The sequence below is a fragment of the Sus scrofa genome, chromosome 4 (genome assembly GCF_000003025.6).
Source record: "Sus scrofa isolate TJ Tabasco breed Duroc chromosome 4, Sscrofa11.1, whole genome shotgun sequence".
In the NCBI taxonomy this organism is placed as follows: Eukaryota; Metazoa; Chordata; class Mammalia; order Artiodactyla; family Suidae; genus Sus; species Sus scrofa.
In genome coordinates this window covers 39234470-39248657 of record NC_010446.5, presented here as the reverse complement: position 1 = coordinate 39248657, position 14188 = coordinate 39234470, and the positions used below count along the sequence as shown (strand labels likewise).

At 47.7% G+C, this 14188-nt stretch overlaps 1 pseudogene; it reads left to right on the top strand.

The window, feature by feature from the left end:
• LOC110260478 overlaps positions 5424–14188 on the top strand; it is a 35296-nt pseudogene continuing 26531 nt past the window's right edge.

Here is a 14188-nt window from a genome sequence, read left to right as displayed (position 1 = left end):
TGCACCCATAGTTTTGGTCAGCAGTTCCAAGAAAGCCGCAATTCATTTGCCTGTGCAGTAGACATCCAGTCTCGAGACACTCAACTTGGAACTCTGAAAAAGTGGAAGTTGGCCATCCCCGGCAGGTGGAATTATCAGTAGGTGCCTGATGAATGCCTAGTGGGTCAATTTGATGATGTTTCCTTTTTTTGATGAAGAACCAACTTTCTTGTGTGGCTCCATATCACCAACATCCTGTGTCTGGGGTGTTGTAGGATTTGGAAGTCAACAACCCTCCTCCATATGGCACCTGGAGGGCTGGAGCAATTTAGCTGAAGTTTCCATAAGCCGAACTGCAGTAAGGACCTCTTTGCACTCTGTTAATTGGAAATAAGCTACTCTCTTTTGGAGAGGGCTTCAACCCTCTGAGGGCTGCCATGGAAACTCGCTCACTAGAGGATTCAGCAACTCCTCACACGTTTCAATTCATCCACAGATAGAATCCAGATAAAGAAATGCTCACAAGAAAATCAACTATAATAAAAAAAAGTTTTTTAGGAGTTCCCGCCGTGGCTCAGCGGAAATGAATCTGACTAGCATCCATAAAGACACAAGTTCGATCCCTGACCTCGCTCAGTGGGTTAAGGATCCAGGGTTGCCATGAGCTGTGGTGTAGGTTTCAGACACGGCTCGGGATCCCGCATTGCTGTGGCTTTGGTGCAGGCCAGCGGCTACATCTCCAATTTGACCTCTAGCCTGGGAACATCCATATGCTGTGGGGTGTGACCCTAAAAAGATAAATAAATAAATAAATAAATTTAAATAAATAAATAAAAGCTAAAAAAAAAAAGAAATGCTTACAATATAAAAATATTTATTAGCAAGGGACTGCATGTGCATCTTGCCAGATATGGGCCCCCCCTTTCTTTCCCTTGGAGGATGCCCAGCTGGAGCATCCAAGGATAAAGTTATTCAAGGCGTATCATCACAAACCAGCTCTGAAGACTGACCATTAAGAGCTCGGGACGTGTCCTGCGGGAAGGGGAAGAGAAACAGGGAGGTTCAGGTCAGGACAGGGCGGCGAGAGGACACTAGGGAAAAGCGTCCTGAAAAGAATCCATCTCCGATTCACCTCTGCTCTGCTCGCAAAACCTTCCGTCCACGGCTGAGACTGTGGAGCCATTTCCCCCAAACAAAAGAAAACAATGTTACCAACTCAGAGGGAGAACAAAGGCCTGGATTAATAAAACTAAAGGGAGTGAGGAAGTCTCTTGGAAGGAGAAGGCAGAGCTTGGCTATCTTTCATTTTCTCCCAGTTTCCAGATTCCGAGCCTCTTGTCTATATTATTAGAGCATTACTAGGAGGAAAATGAGTGGCTGTGAGTGCCATGTTTTTACATTCCGAGCGAGGAACTGAGATCTAGGCATGTGGATGAGGGATGGGTCCAAAGAAGTTAGTGGAGGAGTTCCCATGGTGGCTCAGCGGTAACAAACCCAACTAGTGTCCATGAGGTTGCAGGTTCGATTCCTGGCCTCCCTCCGTGGGTTAAGGATCCGATGCTGCCATGAAGCATGGTGTAGGTCGCAGATGCAGCTTGGAGCTGGTGTTGTTGTGGCTGTGGTGTAGGCTGGCAGCTACAGCTCAGATTAGACCCCTAGCCTGGGAACTACCATATGCCACAGGTGCGACCCTAAAAAGACAAAAAAAAAAAAAAACAGAAAACAAAGTGGGTAGTGACAAAACCAGACCCAGGACCCAGGTTCCCTAACGTTACCACCTGCACTAACCATTCCTTACCCCAACTTTCCAAAGCCCATCAATCAACAGGTTCTATTGGGTCTCATTTTCCCATTCTTTCTCTCACCGGTGCTACCACAGGGGCACAAGCCCTTATCACCTGGACCCAAGACAAAAGAAGAAGGCAGTCAGGTTCTGCACTTAGCCCCTGGGCAAACATACATTAAATCCTTACAACAAACTGTAAGGTGAGTAGTAATTCCTGTCTTGTATATGAAGGAGCAGACGCTTGGAGATTGAGAGAGGTCACACAGCTGGCAAGTGACAGAATTGAGACTCAATCTCTGCATTCACCTGACTCCGGGTCCACACTCATCACCTCATGACTGCCTCCCAAGATGATTTCAGTGGCTTCGTAGGTGCTTATCCTCTTTCCATTTCAAACCACCCTGTACACAGATACCCGAATAATCGTCTTAAAGATTGCTCTTAATCATGTGACTCCTTTCCGCAAGAACCCAACCTTTAGCTTTATTATTTGAGAGTGTCCACCATCGGGTCCAACTAACACGTCCAGCCTGCCTCCCAAGGCTGGTACGTGCTGCTCTGTGGATGTGTCTTCATGTCTCATTTCCCTCCCCTACACTGCCTTCCCCCTGCCTTTTATTCTCCTCAAAACCCCATCATTGGTTCCTTTATAGTCTCCACACTAATTGAATGCCTACTAATTCCTCCACAATATTTTTTTTTTTTTTTTTTTTAGTTTTATGGCCACACCTGCGGCACATGGAAGTTCCCAAGCCAGGGACCGAATCCGAGCCACAGCTATGACCTGTGCCACACTACCAGCAACACAAGATACTGTGACCCACTGCACCGGGTTGGGGATCGAACCTGCATCTCCACAGCCACCCGAGTGGCTGCAGTTGTATTCTTAACCTGCTGCACCAGAGAGGGAACTCCCTCTTCAAGATTTATTGGCAAGAGACAGGACAGTTCAGTGGGCCAAGCACTGGAACAAGTTGCCTGATTTGAATTCTGACTCCACCAAATACTAGCGACATGAACTTGAGCCAAACTCTCAACCTCTCTGTGCTTCCACTTCCCAAAACATAAAATGGGACCATCATGGCTCCTACTGAGAGGGTCAAATGGAAACACTTGGAAGGGTGCATGGAACAGAGTAATAACTCAGTAAACAGGAGCTAGTCCTAGCAGCAGTTGTAGGTACGCAGCATTGGGCTAGTTGCTGGGATACAGAAATGAATCACTCGCCATCAGTCTCTTTCCTGAGTCCAGTGAGCAGGATGGTCACGTCAACCAGTTACCACAATCCAGCGCTCTTGTGCTATAAGAGAGGCAGACACAGAGGGCTGGCATGGGGGGAGGTGTTAAGGGTCTGAGGAAGGGTAAGCTTTCAGGAAGGAAATTACACTGCATCTCGAAATTAAAGAAGCATAGGAGTTTCTCTGAATAAACACAGTGACATCCAAATAAACAAGGCACAATTATCCAGTACCTGTAGGGAGGAGCCAGAGGCTGGAACATGATGAGGGCTGATCCCATGAAGACCTTATGCCATTCTGAGATGTTTATCCTCAAGACTATAAGCAGAAGAACGCCCATAATGATCTCAGCCTCTTCCAACCTGGTCTAGAACACTCACTGCATATTTTACCAATATGACACTTGCTATCTTATCTTATTTCTGAGTACCAAGCAACCCACATAGCACATCTGAGAAGCTTTACTATGCTGACCCACCAATGGTCCCTCTTGGATGCTTCTTATCCTAGGTTGATATGTTTTCTACCAGGTAACTCTGCTACCTTGGCCATAGCTGACCGGACCAAGGATTAGCATCTGACCTACAGGCAAGGACCTCTTGGTTGGCCAGTGCCCTGGGAGGGGACCCAGAACCAAAGCCGGGCTCAGTGCTGCTGTTCCTTCCCAGATGCAGGCTTGCCCAGAGTCCCTCGCTGAAGGCAATCTGAATGTGAAACATACAAAGAGTAAAACACACTTTGAAAAAAGCAGTAAGCAAAAACCATGAGTCAATTCAGCCTACAGGGAAGAAAGCAGTAATGTCAGACAGTCAAAGCTTAGACAGAAATAGATGAGATGCTTGTTAACACAAAGCACTAGGCAAGGGAGCCAGTAATGAGATAAGCCTGAACCATGGTCTAGTTCCCCATCACTCCTGGTTTGTTTGAGTTCTGCAGGGCAGTGGTTAACACAATTTGCTGATTTTCTTAATTTCCTAAGCATCTCAAATTAAACTCTAAAACATGCTGGGTGAGTCTCTTTTCCTTGGAACCTGAAAGAGTCTAACATAACTGGGACAAATCCTTCCTGCTCAGCTAGGCAGTATGTCCCAGGAGTGCTTTCTTGTGGAACAGCCCGTGCATTGGCAGAAAAGCAAGAAGGAACACAGCTTATTCAGAAAGATTCCCAGGATCATGCTAAGAGGGGATGTAGGCAGCCTGTGGGCAGAAAGGGAGACACCCGGCAAAAGCAGGGAGGGGCCAGATCTTAAAGGGCCAGTCATAACAAGGAATCCAGGTTTTATCCTGAGATTATGGGTCTTTGTTTAAGGGACTGGGAAAAAAAGAATGGGATGGTCAGGTTTGAGATCACTGGGTTAAAATGTAACTTTAACACACTGTTGTCTCCAATGGCGGTAGATACAAACATTAACACAAGGGAGTTCCCATTGTGGCGCAGAACCCGACTTAGTGTCCATGAGGATGTGGGTTTGATTCCTGGCTTGGGTCAGTGGGTTACAGATCTGGTGTTGTTGTGAGCTGTAGTGTAGGTCACAGAAGGGGCTCAGATCCTGAGTTGCTGTGGCTGTGACATAGGACAGCAACTGCAGTTCAGATTTGACCCCTTGCCTGGAAACTTCCATATGTTACAGGTGCAGGCCTTAAAAAAAAAAAAAAAAAAAAGACAAAAACATTTAACACTAAACACTCAAAGAAACTCTTCAATCAAAATGAACTCTCCCTGTGTGACCAGGGAAGAAATCCAACTTCATCCAACTTTCCAGGTATATTCACTCAGCCAAAAATGTAAAACAATGAAATTTAGACAAATTACATACTCCAGTGCCCAGAGTCCCCCTCCCCCAAAGACAACCCTCTCCAAAAATTACTTCCCTGATACAGAACATAACATACGTGAAGAAAACCCAGAGCTCATGGGGCCTTTTCTGAATGTGTTTGTGAAAAAGGACACTCACTTCTCTTGGGAAAACCATCTCTAAAGAGAGCTTTCATGGAAAGTCGCCCTGTAAGCATCTTACCTACCTTCCGGTGGTCTGAGTCTCATTGCCTGTTTTTGCCTCACACAGCCGGGCCCTGGGAAGCATCCAGAAGGACTCTGACTGTCAAAGACGTCCGGACGCAGGGACACACAGACCGGCAACAAGAACTCGGGATGGAGGGACCTTCTGGGTTCACTCTGGAAGCCAGCCTCCAGCTGCCCACGCGTGGACTCCCCTGCTTCCCGCTTCCTCTCGCTTTCCCGCTCTTTCCCTCTCACCGATGCCTTCACATAGCCCTGCATTCCCAGGAAACGTGGTTACGCTGCCACTTTGAAGAACCACCACTTCAGAGCAAAGGGATCGCGCCCCCACCACGCTCGGGGCTCCCACGGGCTGTTTGCAGAAAAGGTCTTCTCAAGCGGAGAAAAGGCCTTTGGCGCGATGGCCACTCCCAACTGGGTGGGTTAATCAAGGCTCTTTGTGCAGTTTCCCCACCATCCATCCGCTCGCGCTGAAGACATGGCAGGGAAACGTGCAGTTTGTCATCCTGACTCAAAGCCACAGAGGTGTTTTTTTTTTCTTTTTTTTTTTTAATATATTTATGTAAGAAATTCTTTCTCCCGCTGTACAGCATGGGGATCAAGTTATTCTTACACGTATACATTTTCCCCCCACCCTTTGTTCTGTTGCAATATGAGTATCTAGATATAGTTTTTCCAACCTGCCAGGACCTGTGCAAGTTAGGATTCAAAGGCGCATCACAGAATGAAACAGAAAGAAGGGCGGCGGAGGCGCCAAGCTGGGAACGGTCCCCGACGCTGGGCCACAGCAGCCCTCAGACTGGTGAACCCCATTTCCTCCGTTCTTTCAGGTTAAACCCCATCAAATTTGATCCACCTCCAACCCAAACTTGTCTCCAAAAAGATGATTTTTTTCTAACCCCCGGTGATGACAGGCTCATTTGGAGGCAGTTCAGCAGAAGTGAACCGCGGTCTAAAGTGAGACGCTTCAGCCCAGCGCCTTAGCCTGAGTTTTCCCCCTGTTCTCTGTTCCCGTCTAGTTATTCATTCCTTCCTTCTAGCTCTTTCTTTCCAGTTTTGGGCCTCGGCTAAGGTCACTTCGGGGGCCTCATTGCTGCTTCCTTTTCTAATTGTCTTTTCATCTTTCCTGCTCCCCTCACTCTCACTTATCTTTTACTCTTTCCACCCGGTTTCTTCCTTCTCCTTGCCTCTCTTTTCCCTTCTTCTGCCTTCTTGCCTCTTCGCAGCCTTAATGTTGAGAGGATCTGCAGTCCTGAAGCTGGAGTGATATTCCTGACGCTGGCAGCAGGTACCACCCGGCCACTGATTCCTCAGAACAGACACTAGCAGTGAAGCTGGAGCGGATCCAGAAGATTCCTTCATCTGCTTGGAACTGGTAGGTTGTAGGAGGTGGAAGAGGGAAGGGGGGTGAGAGCAGAGAGTACCCTCAGGAGGGTCACGACAGTGGCTAATTGCTGTGACGTTAGCAATTCAGAACTATTTCAGTTCTCTGATGATCAGGAGCATACCTGATTGAAAACCAGAAAAACAGCCAGTGACATCTGGGAGCTGGCCTGGTTCTATCAGCCAGGCCTTGGTGTCGCTAGGGCCTGGCACTGGCACATACAGCCAGGCCTTGTTGAGTATAACAGATTTCACAGAGCACCTGTGACTGTGGTGGATCCAAGCCAAAATAAGACCACACAAAAATATGAACATCCTCCAAAGTGCAAAGATGACCACACATCCCCCTATCCTGGCCATGAGTGACCCCTCTTCCTTACCAATTACAACTCCAGCCTTGATTATTCATCCTACCTTATAGGGTTGGGTTAAGATACCACCATAGAATTATCCCCACTTCCAGAAAACATCCAATCCTGATTTCTTTTTTCTTTTTTTTTTTTTTTTTTTGCTTTTTAAGGCTGAACCCACAGCATATGGAAGTCCCCAGGCTAGGGGTCAAATCGGAGCTATAGCTGCCAGCCACAGCCACAGCCACACAGGATCTGAGCCGCATCTGCAACCTACACCACAGGTCACGGCAACGCCAGATCCCCGACCCACTGAGAGAGGCCAGGGATCAAACCCTCATCCTCATAGGTACTAGTCAGATTCGTTTCTGCTTCACCACAACGGGAATTCCCCAGTCCTAATTTCTTGAACCCTCCTCCAAATCATCAAGCACAAGCTCAAATCCAACAGTAGGTCTTTCCTAACACCTGTTAACTGGGTCTCCCCAAGTTCCTCCATGGTGGGCACCTCCCTGTTACAACAAGGAACAAGCCCAAGCCCAACTTGTTCAACCAAAGGTGTGTTTCTGGTGGTCTTTGGCTGGCAGATCATGGTAAGATGTGATTGTGCCCTGCCAAAGCCTGGACACCACTTTGAGGAGGGGATTTCAGAGGAGGATCTGAGCTCTCGGAGAAGGCTGCCAGGTAAGTCCTCTATGAGGAAGAGATACGGGGACCTGTTCCTCACCCTGCCCCCCTTCCTACTGATAATTCTGGAAGAGCATGACAGGGCCAGAAGTCTCTAGGATCTAGAAGGCAAGATCCTGCCTGTGGCCGCAGAGTCCTGCCATAAGGCAACGCAGAGGAAAGGACACAAATTGGTATAGATGAGTCTTTTTGCCTGCTCAAGGGTGGGGCACAGCTCCCTACCTTCTCAGAATAATTTTCAAGCATCTATAGTACTGCTCTTACCCCCTCAACAGCCCACTTCCATTCCAGACCAGACCATACGTCCCCCCATGACTAGCTTTTTAAGTTTGGTTCAGGAGTTCCAACAGGCAGTATTTTCCCTTTCATTGCTGCTTTCACCCAACACACAGGAAGGAGCTTAGAGCAACCAGAAAACCTGTCAACCCATCAAGGCTGATATCAGGAGATAAGACCAAGTCTGCCTTTTTGGGGGGAGGTGGGCCTCGCTCAGGGCATATGGAGGTTCCCAGGCTAGGGGTCAAATCGGAGCTGTAGCTGCCGGCCTACACCACAGCCACAGCAACATCAGATCCGAGCCACATCTGCAGCCTACACCACAGCTCATGGCAACACCAGATCCATAACCCACCGAGCAAGGCCAGAGATCAAACCTGCATCCTCATGGATGCTAGTCAGATTCGTTTCTGATGAGCCATGATGGGAACTCCAAGCCTAACTTTTAAAACACAACACAATCTGAAGGTAGGCACTAAGTTTCCAGGAAGCTGAATGGCCACATGGTATTGCAAGTTTCAGTAACAGTGACTCTTGTTATAAAGCAGTTCCTTCCAGCCTTCAGACACTTGAGTGACATATGCTTCAGACGGATTCAAAATTGCTAGATAGGAAATTAGCCACCAACCCAGGATTGCTCTAAATTATTCAAGATGTTGGGAAAATACATACACCAAACAGATCAATCAAAGAAATCAAATACATACCCTGCAGTTCTGAGACAATTAGGTGGAAACAGTCTGCAAATGAACGCTAACAATTATTTCTCCCACTGAGTGGTATCAGAAAACTTGGAAAAATTAAACATGGTAGCATATCACCAACCCACAGAAGGCATCATCCTGAGCACTGGATGTCAGTAAACAGAATTACAAAGCCTCACAGTATCACGAAACAAGGGCAAACCTGAAGAAATCACCATCCTTCAAATAGAACAGTGATTATTTCCATGTGTGAGCTTATGGGGGGTGTGGAGTTCCTGATTCAAAATTCTCAAGGTCGCAGGAGATGCACCGGGGAATGCCAGAGTCCCCACCAGCCCCCCAGCTGCCCACTTCGGGACAGTTTCATCTGACAAAATAAAGCAACTGGAGGATGTTGGAACAGAGAACACTGTGGCACGAAGGAGGCATTCTCCCTGAGCTCATTAAAAAAGATCTGTTAATTGGAATAACTAAGCTGCTATCACAAATAAACCTCAAATTCCCAGGAACTTAATGGAATAAAATTGTCTCTCTCTCTCTTAAGTACCATTCCCATGGGGGTGTCCTGGCCAGTGAATAGCTTTCTTCCTTATGATGACTGCATTCTTGTGACCCCACCAGCCCTCCGGTGCAGCGGTTCTGGGCCTTGGTCATCCTCTAACACCAGGGGGGGCTTAAAACTCTTGCTGTCCCCACCACCCACAGACCAATCTCATAAGCATCTCAATGGGCAGCGGGATGTTTTGTTGTTGTTTTTGTTTGTTTGTTTGTTTTTTGTCTTTTTGCCATTTCTTGGGCTGCTTCCACAGCATATGGAGGCTCCCAGACTAGAGGTCAAATCGGAGCTGTAGCCACCGGCCTAAACCACAGCCACAGCAACACGGGATCTGAGCCGAGTCTGCGACCCACACCATAGCTCATGGCAACACCAGATCCTTAACCCACTGAGCAAGGGCAGGGATGGAACCCGCAACCTCATGGTTCCTAGTCGGATTCATTAACCACTGAGCCACAACGGAACTCCAGCAGCAGAATTTTTTTTTTTAAGCTTCCTAAGTGATTCCAGTGAACAGCAAAGGTTGAAACCCCTTCACCAGAGGCCTGGAGATCTCCACTCTGAGTGGTGGGAGAGAAAAGGAGTAGCAGAGAAGGCAGACCTGCTACCCAAAGTCCCAGCCTGAAGTGACAGACATTTTTCTCCTCACCTTCCATCACCGGGAACTTGTCACACAGCCACACGTGCATGCATTGAGGGCTGGAAAATGCCACCCCTGCCTGGTTTTCCTGCTCCCAATAACATTGCCACAACAGGGAAGAGAGAGGACACATTTTTTTTCCTTTTTTTTTTTAATTAGGGCCATACCCTCAGCATATGGAGGTTCCCAGGGGAGGGGTCCAATAGGAGCTACAGCTGCCGGCCTACACCACAGCCACAGAAACATCAGATTCTTAACCTGATGAGCAAGGGCAGGGATCGAACCCCCATCCTCATGGATACTAGTCGGATTTGTTTTTTTGTTTTGGGGGTTTTTTTGTTTTTGTTTTTGTTTTGTCTTTTTGCCTTTTCTTGAGCCACTCCTGCGGCATATGGAGGTTCCCAGGCTAGGGATCTAATCGGAGCTGCAGCCACCAGCCTACACCACAGCCACAGCCACACCAGATCCAAACCACAGCTCACCCACTCCACAGCTCATGGCAATGCCGGATCCTTAACCCACTGAGCGAGGCCAGGGATGGAACCCGCAACCTCATGGTTCCTAGTCGGATTCATTAACCACTGAGCCACGATGACAGGAACTCCACCAGTCAGGTTTGTTAACCACTGAGCCACAACGGGAACTCTGAGAGGACGCATTTTTGATGGTTAACCGTCTTGATAGAAATGTGAGTGTATAGAAGGACTAGGCAGAAGTAGACAAGGAAAAAAGAGGTGAGTGTCAGGAGGAGAGAGATAGAAGTAGAACTCTGATGCTTCAAGAGTCAGCTGTCACACAGGTGGTGATCCCTCACTGCCTTTGGTACCGTGGCTCACCTGGGAATACAAGCTCCGCCCCACCTCCCTTGTGAAGTCATCTTCTCCTTTCCATCTTGGATGCATTTCCCTCCTGGGACCAAAGTTGTGTTTGGGGTTTGGGTTTGGGTTGTGTGGTTTCCCAAAAGCACCATCTCACTGATCAAATCACTCACTCTCGGTGGCACTGGTATGCAGTGGAAAGAACAAACCCCGGAGGCATTCTCATCTCCCCAACTCATTTGAGGGACCCTGAAGAATAAAGGTCATCGCGTATGATGGTAGGGGATCATTCTCTCTCTCCACCCAATAATCAGCATTATTTTGGCAGCAAGGAGGTGGCAGAGGGGGCCGTGTAAGTAGGTACTTGAAGTCCACTTGCATAGCCCACGCTGAGAGTGAAGGTATGAAAAGTCACGGTCAAGTGGAGAACTTTGGCAGCCAGGGAGAGGGCCCATTGGAGCTCCACTGACTAGAAACAGGTAGTGGCTTCTTTGTTTAAATCCAAAAAGAAGCCCATTTTCTGTGTGGTTGCAGTCTGCAAGTTACCCTTGTTATGAACTAAGTGATGGGAGATGTCCCTTCCCTGTGTCACAGTGCAGAGCGGGTGGGGCAGAGCCCAGCTGCCCAGGAGACAGGAGCAAGCCCTGGCACTTTGGGAAAAGAGAGCTTTGTGACACTTGGGGTCTTTAGGAAGTCAGTGTTTTTGCTGAATGCGTTAGGGAACATTAGCCTCCTTTAAATACCATCAGGTTAGGCTCAGGCTGAACATAAACTTGGAGCAATGGCAGAGCGGGACTCAGAAATCTCCAATAAGGGCCAGACACAAGCAATCAATAGCCCCAACAGACCAGGGTAGGGCAAGACCCACATGAGAAAGGGTCAGCAGGATGGCTGTGTAAGGAAAGACGCCTGCATGAAATCAGGCAGACACAGTCCCTTGGCCCACTTGGCCAAGGGTCTCACCAGGAGATTAGGAAGTGGAATGAATCCTTAACGCCACTGAATGGTACTCATGAGAGTTGCAGATGACCAGCGTGGGTTACCCCTAGAGTGATGTATTCGTGTTCCAGTTCCATGGTGGGAGTTCCGTCATTCCCAACACATCCCATTTGTCATCTTTTAGCGTTCAGTGCAGTGCCCCTCTGGGTGTTAATAGAAACAGATTCCTAGCTGGATAGGCCCCACTGGCCCCATACAGCCAGGGTTCCAGTGCCCAGAGAATCCAGGCAAGCAGTTTCCTTCACAGGCAGCACAGCTGCCAGCAGCATCTGAAAAGAAGAAAAAGAGAAATGAAAAGGGGGAAAAAAAAGGAAAGGAAATAGAAGAGGGAGGGAGAAAGGGAGGAAGAGAAGGGAAAAAAACCTCCCAGTTCTGGGAGGGAATAGAGCATCTGAAAATAAGAGAGTTGCAGGCCTGAAGAAAGTAGAGGATCCAGTGCAAATTCTGGCAAAAACTAATTTTTGTGACCTTGGACACGTCACTAACGGTTTCTGGGCTTCAGTGTCCTGTAAAGTGAGAGAGCTGGGCTAGGATTTGTAAGGTCCCGTCCCGATCTGTGACACCACCATCCAATGGTGAAGATGACTGTGGAACATTGAATCTGCCATTTCTAGATTTGCTTTGTGTAAATCTCTAGCCATTACACTGATGGATTTAAAGATGACACAAAAGAGAACTCAGTTTAGAGAATTATACAGGCCTCTGCTTTCTCTCCTCCTTTCCGCTCCTTAACCTTAGCCATCACCGCTGCTCCATACAGTTGTCATCAAATGAAGAGCAGAAGAAAGGAAAATGAACTACAATCCCATCCTGTGGTCTTCCTTCCTTAGTAAAGAGCAAACCTCGAGCAACAACAACGTGCCAGTAAGTACAGCTGGGATCTCGATACATCACAGAGGAAAAGCAGAAGGAGGACGGACGTGTAAGCTGTGACTGGCTTTTCTGCCCCAGGCATGCAAGGGGAACCAGCACATAATGGCCATATTGCCTCGCTATCTACTCGGGAGACCCAAAGAGCGTGTGCGAGCCTTCACCTGGGCGCTCTGTCGTGATAACTCAAATCCGATGCGTGTTTTCCCATTGAAGCTCTCGTCTCCTCATCCTCACACATTTGGGCTTTTGTGCCCTTTGTGCTATTTAACATTGTACATAAAAAGGCGCCATCACCGTGTGAATTTGCCCATCACGCATGTACCAAGCTCAGTTGGTCAGCGTAGCCCTGGTGATGAGGTCATCTTCCAGAACTTTTGGATTCCAGTGGTATGGGAGCAGCTCCTGTGTCCCTGGATCTCTTTGCGCTCAGCACTGTAAACAAAAATAACTGCAAAGAAGAGTGTTAAACAGAGGTCTATTGTCTCTCAAGAGTCAGACCTCTACTTGATCATTGGATAAAGGAAGATAAGATAAGTTACAAAGAACCGCAAAGATATAGGCACCTAAAGGACAGGAATGGATAGTGAGTTTCTTTCTCCTGTAAGATTCCAGATGCCCAGGCTGACGAAGGCTCTGCCATCTTCAGGAAGCGGGTGCCAAGATCCCCCTGGGAACTGCCCTCCCAGTCAGCCAGGAGGGGAGACAAGCGGAAGGACTCATAGGGGCTGGACCTGACAGCTGTACCCACTACCTCCATTCACCACCCAGTGGTGAGAACTTGGGCACACGGTTACACCTCAACGCACAGGAGGTGGAGAATCGTCATCTCACTAGATTTGTGGCTAAAAAAAGATGAAGGATTTGGAGGAACAGCTGAAAAACCACTGAGTTGCAGGTTGCAGGTTGCAACTCCTTCGTGCATCATAAAATCAATTTAGAAAGTGCAAATTAGCATTTTTAAAGATGAGTTGGAAGAGAGGAGAAAGGAAAGAAATGGTAGGAAAGGAAAGGCAGAGGAGGGGAGAAGGAGAGAGGAGAGGATTTCCGAGAGTATTGCATGTAGGAAGGGTAAGTAGCAGTCAGTGGAATTTGTATCAGTTGTATGTGCGTTGATGTTACTATGTCAAATAAATTTTTTTTTCTTTTTCTTTTTTTTTTTTTTTTAGGGCCTCACCTGGGGCATATGGAAGTTCCATAGCTATGGGTCGAACCGGAGCTACAGCTGCTGGCCTATGCCACAGCCTCAGCAACATGGGCTCCGAACCACATCTGCAACCTATACCGCAGCTCACGGCAATGCCAGATCCTTAACCCACTGACTGAGGCCAGGGATCGAACCAGCATCCTCACAGACGCTAAGTCGGGTTCTTAACCTGCTGAGCCACAACAGGAACCCCTGTCTTTCTTACTATGAGTCACAGTCAGAAAGATTTGAAAGCCCCTGGCTTAGTCACTCCTTCTTAAGTTTGTTGTTTAAAAATCTAGGAAGATGAGTTTTTTCTCAGCCCACAGATATGTCTTATAGTAACATTACATTAACGCTATTAGTTATCCACCGTAGTTTGGAATCTGCTCTTGGACACCACAAAATGATGGGAATGTGTCCATTTATTCACAACAAAGCAAAACCACATTTGTATCAGCCTGGATTCAGATCCCCACTGATTTGTTCATTCAGTCCTCCATTCATTCACACCACAGTTATATATTGAGCACCCGCTCTGTGCCAGTCATCCTGCAGGTGCTGGAGATAAAGCACTAGGCAAACAATCAAGGTCCCTACCCCCCCCTTTGAGTTAGAGATGAACAACAAACAAGAAAACAAAACAGATACCTGCAGAGTGTGAGCAGCATATTTTGTTAACTTCTTAGTGCCTCC